Raw genomic sequence first — 12,378 nt, 5'->3', positions numbered from 1 at the left:
AAATCTGTAAGGAGCCGGTTACAACTACCACAATTAATCACTGTGTCAATGAAACTTTCATTCGTTACAATAAGATTATAGCCATTATCTTTCGAGAACAAACTTAACTGCACTCTCGTGACCAGACTCCAACCTCGAACCACTTCAAACCCAAATGTCAGTCGCTTGCAAGTCCTAGGTATTGAATGGACCTCCTTGCGGCCTTGTATCAGAGACAGCGTTCTGTCGCGTCTGTTGCTTTGCTAACTTAGTTGATATGCCAACAAAGAGAAAAAGGCAAGGAGGAAAAGTAAGAGAAGGTTTGTTTCCTCTCCGTTTCCCTGGCAATGCTTCTTTTTATAAATCGGGGGGAGATTTTTAAAGCTGCAGGCGTCACGGAAAAGAGTGTCGCCAGAGAGATCCTCTATTGTTTCGTGGTGTTGATGTTGCTTTAAAGAACTTGATTTGGAATTCGTGAGGGCATTAGTCATATTATTACTTACTATGCTATATTAGAATGACACATACGTTTAGTCTTTCGCTTTCCCAGAGATTTTAGACACCAATTTCAAAATTGCGGTCCGTGGAATGTAGTGGATATACTGAATCCTTTTAAACTGTGGTCCTTGGACAACAGTAGATGTATTAAATCTTTCCTTTAACCGTGAGAGGGGGCAGAGGAACTGTACCTATATTTTGTTTTATGATGAAAAAACAAAAACAAAAGAGTAAAGAAAAAAATGTCACCTGGGACATTCAGCTCAGAACCGAAAAAAGGAACTGTGTGCCTGTGGAAAATTCAAATTTTGGTGGGTCCAAGAAAAAAAATGTTTGAATTCATTGTCAGGCTCGTGTTAACCGGAGAGCTGGAAGACAAAAAATGAGAGAGAGAGAGAGAGAGAGAGAGAGAGAGAGAGAGAGAGAGAGAGAGAGAATCAGATCCTAAAATAAAACATTGTTGTTGTTGTAAGTGAAATCTACTTAAATGTAATCTTCCTGAATTTCACCGATCTATCCTTCACCAGCAAATATTTAGAAGTAGAAGCTACGTCAGTCCTTTGTATTTAGAATGCTTCGAAAATTATATCTAGCAGATAATTCTCACGATTTTCCAAGTACTTTTCCTACCTAATTCTTGGCATTCCAATATGGTTAATAAGGAGAAAAAGAGGAAACATATTTGCACCATACATCTACTATCTGATTGTTACAATCACCCACTCATTCGACCGAAAATGTATAATTATACTTTAATTTCCTGTGTTTATTCTCCTTCTTCTGGTCCACTTTCATTTGCTCCACTACTTCCCTGCATCGCAACTTATTCTTTTTCCATGGCCTTGGTCATCCGCTTTCATAATGCTGTATGATTATTTCTTCCGTCCCACACATACTCTTCAAATATCTCTTTTTCCTCCCCCAAACCTTCTTTCTCCTTTCTCATTTTCAACCTTTGACCTCTGATTTCGCTGGAACTATGAAGGTGAAAGCTGATTCTGTTCATTGACCCTGTCCAGGAATATGGCTTTCATCTCATCATTCTTTCCTTCCATTTCAGTGGCTTTTGCCCTAACTCTCCTCTCGTCCACCTTCTTCTGAGCTGACTTATCAAACTCTCTTAAAATTCTTTTTCTTTTTCTGTCTCAGTTTTCCCCACATAACCCTCACACGAAAACACTTGTACTTTCTTACCTATTCTTCTTAATGGCTTCCCTCAGCCAACCCTGACATAACACCTTCTCGTCCTTCCTAATTACTTACATTACTCTGCTGAACCTGTAATGTTCAGCATAAATGTACATAAGATTTTAGGCCAGTTTTAAAATCACTAATACTAAGGAGACCCTGCAATTTTTATTTGGTACTAATCCATGCTGCCTCAACGCATCTGGTTGGCACAGGCTGCGGAAATGCTTGTGTGTGTGTGTGTGTGTGTGTGTGTGTGTGTGTGTGTGTGTGTGTGTGTGTGTGTGTGTGTGTGTTTGTGTGTGAAAGTTGGGGGAGGATGAGGGTTGGAAATTAAAGCCGCCATTGCACATTCACTAATTGACTTAACTTGGTGTTTACGCTCCCTCACACAAATTTTACGCTCTTTTGTCAGTAAATATATGAGTCTTTATACGGCGCATTTCAATTTGAAGCGGAAAAGTTTCCTGTTTTCTTCGGCTTTTTACTACATTCAGTAGCATGACGCATTCATAAAATTGTTTGATATCAAAAATGGAATGAAAATTGAATCAAATCAAATTCCAGAATTTCTGAGTATTTTAACAAATCTGTATCAATATAGATATTAATGTAATTCATTATTGCTAAAGTGCGATACTTGAAATCAAAGCTGCTACTGCAAAACAATATGAAGAGAAGGAACATTTCCTGGATCCAGGCTTTTCTGCGATTTTCAGTATTTCATGATATTTTCGCTTTTTTATTCGCAGTGCCTTGGAATTGTTTTTCCATCCACATTTATTTATTTTTTTTATACATCTGAGGATATTTTATGCAAATACCTTATGCGGAAGGGGGGGACATATCGGAATATTAACAAACAATTAAATACATTTTCACATTTTTATGCTAAATTGATACAAAACTATTCCACTGGTAGGTTAATGCATATATTTTAACACTTCTGATAATACATAATTACTTAAATAGATAAATATAAGAGAAAAATAGTAAAAGACCCCAAAAAATGGCCAAACATAAAGGTGGACTAATTATCTCCAGCTCTTATTATGTGCAATGACAGGAATGGAATAATGATTGCCGAGACCCCTTTGAAGCAGGAAATTTGCATTTCCTATCAATTCGTGCAATTCTTTTCATATTCCTATAAGGATATAAGTGTGTTTGCTTCTAAAATTCAGATCTGCAATTTAGCTTGTGACATATACTGAGCCTATTATTTCATTATTTTACCTAATTCATTCCTTATTCCTATGAAAGATCATATTTTTCATAAGCGTAAATATGTGTTTTTCACTTTCATTTTTTTAAATATTAAAAGACAAAACATGCGTTACGTAAGAAAATGTGCTTTTAAAAAAAAAGGCGATGCAAGTCTAAATACGAACATTTCCAAACTACAAGTGCTCGAGGCAAGTGATAAAAGACAAGTGCTCTTCACTGTGAAAAGTTTGAACATTCAACAAAATATATTGATGCAAAGAAGAAAGTTAATCTCCTGACTATCATATAAAAGTTACAGAAAGGATTTTAACTTCATGTAACTGTCATTATCAAAAGTCACAGAAAGGATTTTAACTTCATGTAACTGTCATTATAAAAAGGAAATCATAAGGATGTAAGTAACAACTTATCCCTAAGTTACAAGAGTCAGGATTCAACCGCAATGCGCCGTCAGTGCTCCAACATGATATTTTATTACTATAATAATAATTATTTTATGAATTGCTAATGTCCTGATTAACATTATCTGGAAAGGGCAAAATCTAACATGACTGCTGAACGATAATGTTTATTTTTTGTTTTGAAATCTATTGCTGTTTATGTAAGCATGTGTTGATTTTCGGGATGAGCTATTTCTTTATCAGTTTTTCTCTCTATTTTCTAATCTTTATCATTTAGGAATAATAATAATAATAATAATAATAATAATAATAATAATAATAATAATAATAATAATAATAATGAAACATACCTCATATGATGGACTAGCATCAAAAAGGAAATTATCTACTCTAAATACCTTAATTTTTTACAGACATTTTTACTTATTATTATTATTATTATTATTATTATTATTATTATTATTATTATTATTATTATTATTATTATTATTATTATTATTATTATTAATCCATGCTATTAAACGTACAAAAATGAATTCTTCACTTTGACTTTTCACTTTTTCAGAAAGGACAGCTGAGACTTAATAAACAAAATTCCCAACAGCAGCTTAATGTCAGTAATTGCAAAGCATCCCTTCACAAAAAGTGTAGCAATTTTCATTTAGAAAATTCTCGCTGGACATTCTTAAAACAAACCATTTGTTCATTCATTTGCTTGCCGATGAGTGTTGAATACTTTATCAATTCATCTTGACAGTTTCAAAACTTAATAAAGCCGAGTTGTAGTAAATAAATTTATTTTAACGCCCTCAGACATTTAATGAATAAATTTCTAGCCTAGTGTACATAAACATCTCTATTTGTCCACAAAAGGTGAATCCACTTATATTATAAAGAAACATTTCCCTATTTTTTATATATAAATAAATATTAGAGAGAGAGAGAGAGAGAGAGAGAGAGAGAGAGAGAGAGAGAGAGAGAGAGAGCAAAACCAGAGCATAATAGTTTATAATATTCTCATTAAATATATAATTACTGTCAGCATAAAATAAAGCCTCTAACATACCTCATTGACAAGATTAGAGTTCTCAACAGTCTCCCGTTCCTCATTTCGGCGAAGCATTATGAGGAAGAGCTGGATTGTCAGTGAGTGAGTGAGGGGAAACTGAATGATTTAATGTCTGTTGTTAAAGGGTGTCTGCACAGCTCAGGAGTTCACGACACTTGAGGTATGATAAAGACCTGGATATTATTATTATTATTATTATTATTATTATTATTATTATTATTATTATTATTATTATTATTATTATTATATGAGCGCACAATCATAATAAAAAAGTAGAATTGCTATTGAAAATTAAAGCTGACAAAAACAGAACACTCCAATTGTCGTATACGGATGAATAATGATTATTAGATTTGTCAATTTTATTTCTAATGCTTACATGAATCAGGATACGTTAGCAGTGTAGGAATGGATTTTGAAACGTCATAAGCTTTGAAGAGGAAAAAAAAAAAAAAACAGAAACTAGATCTCTTATTTGATTGTCGTGACATTTCGGTCATATTCATCTGAGTCATTTAAAATCTAAGACCTCTGGCAACGACATAAGTTCTTAGTGAGTATTTTAGTTTGACCCTGTGGGTTGATAGATGCATAATTATTTCTCTCTGTTTAAGAGATGCAAAACCTTAGAATGAATCACAGCAGGCTACATATAATACGAAGTGTATCTAATATACTTTATCCCTCTGAAAAGAAACGATAGTCTACAGGAAAGAACCTCCACGTTTGAATATCACCAAATCTTAAAAAACAACGACATTACAGAATAACATTATTAATTTTACTTGATACGCCACTATTATGACGAAATAACATTTGCAAGGACATTCACTCGCATCGAAAGAAAAAACTACATCTACTGTATATTCTTTATGAGCCCACATCTCCCACATGTGTTATTCTGTCCCATCTCTCTCTCTCTCTCTCTCTCTCTCTCTCTCTCTCTCTCTCTCTCTCTCTCTCTTCCAGACTCTTCCTTCTCTGTGTTTCTGTCTCCCTTGACCCAGATGCGTTGATCGTTTTCACTTCTGCAGCGTAAATGACAAAGAACGTCTTCTAAGGCCTTCTCCACAGATACTGCTTATACGACTTTTCGTAAATAATGCAATGGCAACATTGTCATATGTAGCTCAGACACGTGTGAAAACCGATTAGTAAATAAAGCAATGAGTATCAAATTGAATAAAATAAGAGGCAAGAGAAAGGAGTATGAGACAGAAAAAGCAAAAGCTCAAAACAGCTTAACGAATGACACCAAACAAAGGAAGAAGAGGAGAATCCATATCTCTAATAACACCAATCAGTGAACTACAAGTAAAGCCCCATTAAGTGACTCATTAAGATTACGGGAACGAATGAGAATATATTCCGTAAAGCCAACACCCTCCATTCATTGTTCACTGTCCAAAGGCTGTGTGACGCCAACCATGTTCGCTGGCGCCTGACTATTGACTTGGGATTGCCCTGAGTGACTTTCTATAATTTCGTCTCCAATGCCGAGGGAGAAATGGTTTCTTTTGGTTTTACTCGAATTGCCATATTGCACTAATGTATGATGAAAAAACAGGGAAGATTACCAATTTATTATTAGATATATAAATGACTTATGAGTTCCCTTATAATCCATAGAGAAAGTAAACACGACAGCAGCCACTAAAGGACTTCATAATCCTACCCTATATTCATAGATTTTCTTGGCATATTGTTGTCTTTTATTTTTCTTTTCACAATTTTCGTTTATCCGTTCTCTGGAGTCGAAAACTTAAATAATAATGGACTTTCCATCAACCTTAAAATGCAGATACATATTTAACAGCTTTCCTTTTTATCATGTTGTCAACAATGATTTTTGACGCACTGTAGCTATATCGAAAGAAAATACTACCACCTGCCTTTAGAGACATAAGCTTTCGTGGAGTGTGTGTGTGTGTGTGTGTGTATGTGTGTGTGTATGTATGTATATGTGTATATATATATATATATATATATATATATATATATATATATATATATATATATATATATATATATATATGTATATATATATATATAATGTATATATATATATATATATATATATATATATATATATATATATGTGTATATATATATATATATATATATATATATATATATATATATATATATATATATATATATATATATATATATATATATATATATATATATATATATATATATATATATATATATATATGTATATATATATATATATATATATATATATATATATATATATATATATATATATATATATATATATATATATATATATTTACAAATATTACTGCTGTTCGCCTCGTAACTTTTGATTGTAAAAATATCAGCCTGACTGAGACCAGGAAAAGACGTTGTCTATATAGGAGCGTCTTCAGTTCAAACCTTAACGTCCGTTGGAGAACAGGATAGGTAAGTTAGGCCTTTCACCCTATAGGAAAATTTCCCTATCAGCCTTAAGAATAGGTGGTCCTAAGGTCCCTTTTTCCTTCCTACCTGTCTCTTGGCGAATGTTTTTAACAAGAACGTGGACACCTGGGGTGACTGTTTTTGACCTAGGCCGGTCAGGGAACTTCAGAGAGACTGGAGCATTCGGAGAGACCACATGTCCGACAGGGCCTCTTCTCCCTTTCTTTGTCTATTATTCTATTAGTGAAGTGAAGAAGCAATTGCGAAGACTCCGTTCGGCGGTGGTTGGTGCGCACAACGTTCGTCCTAAGGTAAAGTCGCTTTTTGTTCAAAACTTCGCCCATTCTTTTATCTTTTTTCTGTATTTCGCATTTCTTTTGTTTCCTCCTTCATCCCCCACTGACTGTATATGTGTTTACGAAGTCTAGATTAAGCCAAATTATTATATTGTTAGCTTCAACCCCGTTATTCCAGGAAAATACCTAGGATTTAGGGTAAGCAAAATCAGGTTAAATCTCGATGCTTTTGTATGCCTCGCGTCCGAATGTTTGGAAGAACCGTTGCATTTTAAAATCAAATTCATCTCAAATATTCTTGTTAAGGTTAATTACCCTTAACTGGCGACCTTTGGCTAATTAACGACTGTCTTTGAGGTTAACTTTTTGGCTTCAAGTGGCAGGTTACGTGTAATCTTGGTTTGCAGGGCCGTAAAAAATTACGTAAATTGAATAATACATGATCAGCCAAGACCCACACACGTAACATTGGCGACCTTGCGTAGAATCTAAAGTACATTTTAGAGAAAGAATCTGGAGAAAAGGAAATTAAATTACATTAATTCCAAAAAATAAAAGTCAGATATCGAACTCCATTTCATTCTTCCAAACAAGGAACGAGGCATAATAATAAGCAGTAAAGAGAATAGTTATAATAACAAGTGTAGCGAGAATTAGCGTGGGTAGGAAGGGGTGCGTCGAGAGCAGAGCAATCACAATTTGTGTCGTTTAAGGAAGGGCATTTTACCGTGTTCGGATCGTGAATCAAGTCGTCCATAACGAATTCAAAGGCCGAATCGCGGAGCCCGTTTCATGTACACAAAGTAATTTAGAAATCGCGTCGGCAATTCCGATCGTTATTGTTTGCATATAGCGGAATCATTCAAAACCGTGTCAGTGAAGTAGCAAACGAACTGAAATAGTAATTTACAATAAAGGTACCGTTCAACAACGTAAATTTACGCAGACAGGCTAGCATTTCTCTTGTCATTCTTTTGTTTAATGTCCGGGTGAGAATACGATAACAAAGGACACAAAGTTGTTTGGTAATTTCGTTTTCCATCCGTAACGTAAAACACTATGCATGATTGGTATATTTAAAGTAAAATCTGGATACCTGCATTTGTTTCGTTCGTTGTTTTTGAATTTGTGCTAAAAGAAAATACCCGCCATCTTGGATTCCTCCACCGTTTTGAAGTTGTTTTAAATTTGTTTGAAATAGAGGACCGCCATTTTGGTGTTCCTTCGCCGCGGAGGTTGTTTTGAAATTTAGGCCTACTTGGGACCTTAGCCGCCATCTTAAAGACCTTGTTATTGTGACCTTGACTCTGCTCCCGCCACTCTTGGGGCATAATTTTTTTTTTTTTTTTTTTTTTGCCTTTAGTAGTAAACCCACCTTGCAATATCTTAGCTAGACAAAACCAAAAGACAATTTAGGCAGGGAAAGATAGGCCTTAGTTAGGAGTAATAACAAGTTCCTATACAAATACCTGCTATAAAAATCATATAAAAGAGAATTTAAAATTTTTACGATAAACTTTTTGTGACGTCGGCTCCCAGGAAAATTAAGATAATAAAACCATCCCTAAGGAAGTCAAGACGATGCATCTATCTGATTTTATTAAGATCCATGCCATTGTGCATTTATAAGATCTTTGTTTACATGTTCTCAAGCAGCAAGAAATTAGCTGATTGAAAATCTCTCTCTCTCTCTCTCTCTCTCTCTCTCTCTCTCTCTCTCTCTCTCTCTCTCTCTCTCTCTCGTCATTCAAGTAAGCATTCCTAACCTAAGTGTACGTGACCCTCTTCAAAGAAAGAACGGCCGACACTAGGCTAATTAATTCGAATACAATAAACCAAATAAAGAAACACCTCTGTCCCACAATAGATGAGGACAAGTTAAGAGTAATTACGATACAGTGATAAACTGTCGGTCACGAGTGAGGCCTGCTATCCAGACCGAAGCAAACAGTAGTTTTCACCCTCTGAAAAAAAGAAGGGGGCCAGCACTGGGGCCGGTACTGGGACCAGCCACTCATGAGGATCTTTAAAAAAAAAAAAAAAAACCCAAATTCACTTTATTCCACAGTGCCAATAATTTGCAGCACTGTCATCACTTGAATAGCTTTCTCTCTCTCTCTCTCTCTTTTACCTTCCCTTTCTCTCTCATTCGATTGTTGCACTCTGCAGGGTGTAGAGTGCCTTTCCTCCCATATAGCCTAGTTGGACTCCAGTAGAGGGTCCCTAGGAACACATTGGCACCATAAGTGCCACCAAGCAAGCATCCAGAAAAATAAATAAAACAAAAACAAAAGGGAACACAGAAGAAAGTTCTTCTGGGACCTAACCTGCACCAGTGCCTAGGGATACTGAGTGCCACCAGTGTGATCTGTACACGGCACACCCAAACTACAGTGCCACCTTTTGAAAGGGTGCCACGTCATTGAAGAGACACTTCCTCGCTGCCCAAGTACGCCCGTCGACCCGGTTAGACGCCCTTCCCCACCAGAACCATGGCAGCAGAGCATTATAAAACCTTCCTGGGGCTGGGGACGGCGGCAGGTCTCACCGGCTCGGAACTTACCACCTGGGTTAAGGAGCAAGTGGACGACTTGGCCAAGCGGGAGAAGGAAGAAAGACTCGAGCAGAGGATGTATGAAGCCGAGCAGAGGAAGTATGAAGAGGAAAGAGAAGAAAGAAGAAGACAGCATGAGTTAGCCTGCAAGGAAACTGAGTTAGCCCTAAAGGAGAAGGAGCTCGAGCTTGAGAGAGCGAAAATGGAGAATGCCGAAGCTATGGCTAGCCATCAAGCCTCCAGTCCTACACCTGCTGCATCAAACGCTCCAATTTCGAGCATCAATTCCTAGTCCCCAAGTGGACTGAGGACGAGCCAGAAGCATGGCTGGAGGAGATCGAGGCTCTTTTCGATAACTACAGCACCACGGAGACGAGAGAGAGCCTTAATACTAGCCAAGCATATGGAGGGAAAAGCCAAGGCAGCGCTTCGCTCACTGGAGAAGAGCCAGAGAGGTAACATGGCGGAAGTTCGTACAGAGAGTCATTACAAAGGCCTACGAGATAACCCCAGAAAAATGGAGACAACGGTTCCGAGGTCTTGCCAAGGAAGTCGGCTGGTCTTGGACGGAATGGGCATGTCACAAAACCCAGTCCGCACGGGCTGGTTTGACTCCTTGGCCTGCACGACGTTTGAGGATCTTTTCAATCGGACCATGCCAGAAGACCTTTTCCAATGTGTGCCTGGGCCCCTTGTGGTATATCTTAACGATAAACAGCCCTCCACACTTATGGAAGCTTGTCGCATGGCTGATTCGTGGGAAACTTTCAATCAGTCGCATAGCACCTCTCAGAAGCGAATCATCCCTCCGGCCTACCTCTCTCGAACTCCACTCGCCCAAGAATGGACTGCCTAGCAAGACCATATGCAACTATTGCAAGAAGGGGCCATGCTGAAGCTGAGTGCCGATACAAACTCGGCACTAATAAGCAGCCTAACCCTACCAGCCAGAACACCGCTCCCGATTCATCCGCTCAGCCCTCTCCTCCAACAGTTACTGCAGGCCACCGAGCCCATCCAAAAGGCCCGTGCAAATCCTGTGGGGCTGCTAGCCACTACAATGCTGGATCTCCGGCCTGTCCACATCATGTCCCCACCACCAAATTTGTCAACCTAATCAGCACTTCATTTTCTGCTGCTGGTCCGCACCAGATCCTTTACCCGAGAGACTGGAAACCCAGTTCATCTCGGTGGCCCCTCTTCAGAGCACTAGCCTGCCCGTGACCCTTCCAGTCACAGTAGACACTGCGGCAGATAGCCTGATCACCAGGGCCCAAGTGCCAGCCGGTGCCATGGTTGACGAAGAAACGCGGTGGGAAATGAAGTGGATAGAGGGCCACACCACACCATCCAGGTTATGACACCTTGGGGCACGATACCCCACCGCCTTGGCGTGGTGGGTGGAAATTCGGCCCGGAGTGGCCTTCCAGGACGCCACTCAACGCCACTCCGCAGCCACGTTACCTCCTCCACGGAGGCCCCAGTTGTAACTCCCAACAATGACAAACCTCCACCTTCCGCCCACCAAAGTGGTCCGCGGAAGGGGCGCCACCCAACCTATTTCCAGGCCTAGCCCTCTCCAATCATGAAGGGCTGGCCCACCAAGAGGTCCTCCCCCTCCGCGAAGAGAGATTCAGGAGGAGCAGTACCGCTGCAGGACGTGCAATGGGCAGACCACTCCACAAATTGGGAGGGCTGCCCAAACAAGCAACGCCCAGCGGACGCCCCGAACAAAACTCTAGGAGAGGCTACGATCTCCTGCTGGGGCAGGAATCTCTGCCCGCAGCCAAACCCAAGTCGTCCGAGAGGTATTGCACCTCCGGACCCCCTTGTCAGGCATGCCTGACCTCAACTGCTGCCAGTGCCACGGCGAGCACTGAGCAGTGCCAGACTCCGTCCGCCACGGACGTTGAGCTACCAGTGGAAAAGGGCCCCTATGCCGGGTCTAAATCATGAGGCGAATCCTCCTCCGGAGATTTAGGATTCCCCATGCAGCTGATCATTGCGACTGGAGAGCCTCCAGCACCCGAACCTTCTTCTTCGCAAAATTTGACTCAGGGGATGAACCCTAGAGGACCGAAATGGTACCCCTTCCTTGGAAGACCAGGAACTGGCATCCTCGGATGCAGAAGTCGAGATCGCTCTCGCTCCGGTTGTCGCAGCAGCCGGAGTAGGGAGTCCTCCCGCAGCTTTTGCAGTTGCCCCTGACTTCGCGCCTGCTAGCCCTTCTGGCCTGTCCCCGGAGTCGGTGCTCTCATCACCTGCTAGGCCAGCTACTGATAGGCCTTGGAGGAACCGAAGAGGAAGAAGAAGGGGCGGAAGAGAGCCCAGTAGTTGCCGAGCTATAAGCTCCTCCTGGCACTAGTGCCCTCTCGGCACAGTGCCCTAACATCTAAGAGTGATCCTGGCCCCTTGCCCAGAGAAGGTAGCCAGTGTGATCTCTTCCTTTTATTTGTACCTAGCCTAGGCCACCTTAAAGTACGGTACATCAATTTAGTAACCTTGTTCCTTCCACTTACCACCGAGCCGCAGTAATCATGTAAGTAGCATAACTAATTTCAGTAATCTTAACTATTGTGAAACGAGCCACGATGCTCGTGACATGCATGGCCTAAAACCTCAGTGAGGCACCCATTTATCATATGAGGCAACCCTCATGAATTAACTAGTAAATTTTAATTGTATTAAACATAAACCATGTTGTAATTTAGTTAGAATATTAACACTTATGTTGGTGCT

This window comes from Macrobrachium rosenbergii, chromosome 45, assembly GCF_040412425.1.
Source record: "Macrobrachium rosenbergii isolate ZJJX-2024 chromosome 45, ASM4041242v1, whole genome shotgun sequence".
Taxonomy (NCBI): Eukaryota; Metazoa; Arthropoda; class Malacostraca; order Decapoda; family Palaemonidae; genus Macrobrachium; species Macrobrachium rosenbergii.
The sequence above is the reverse complement of the archived record's forward strand: the minus strand, read 5'-3'. Positions refer to the sequence as shown.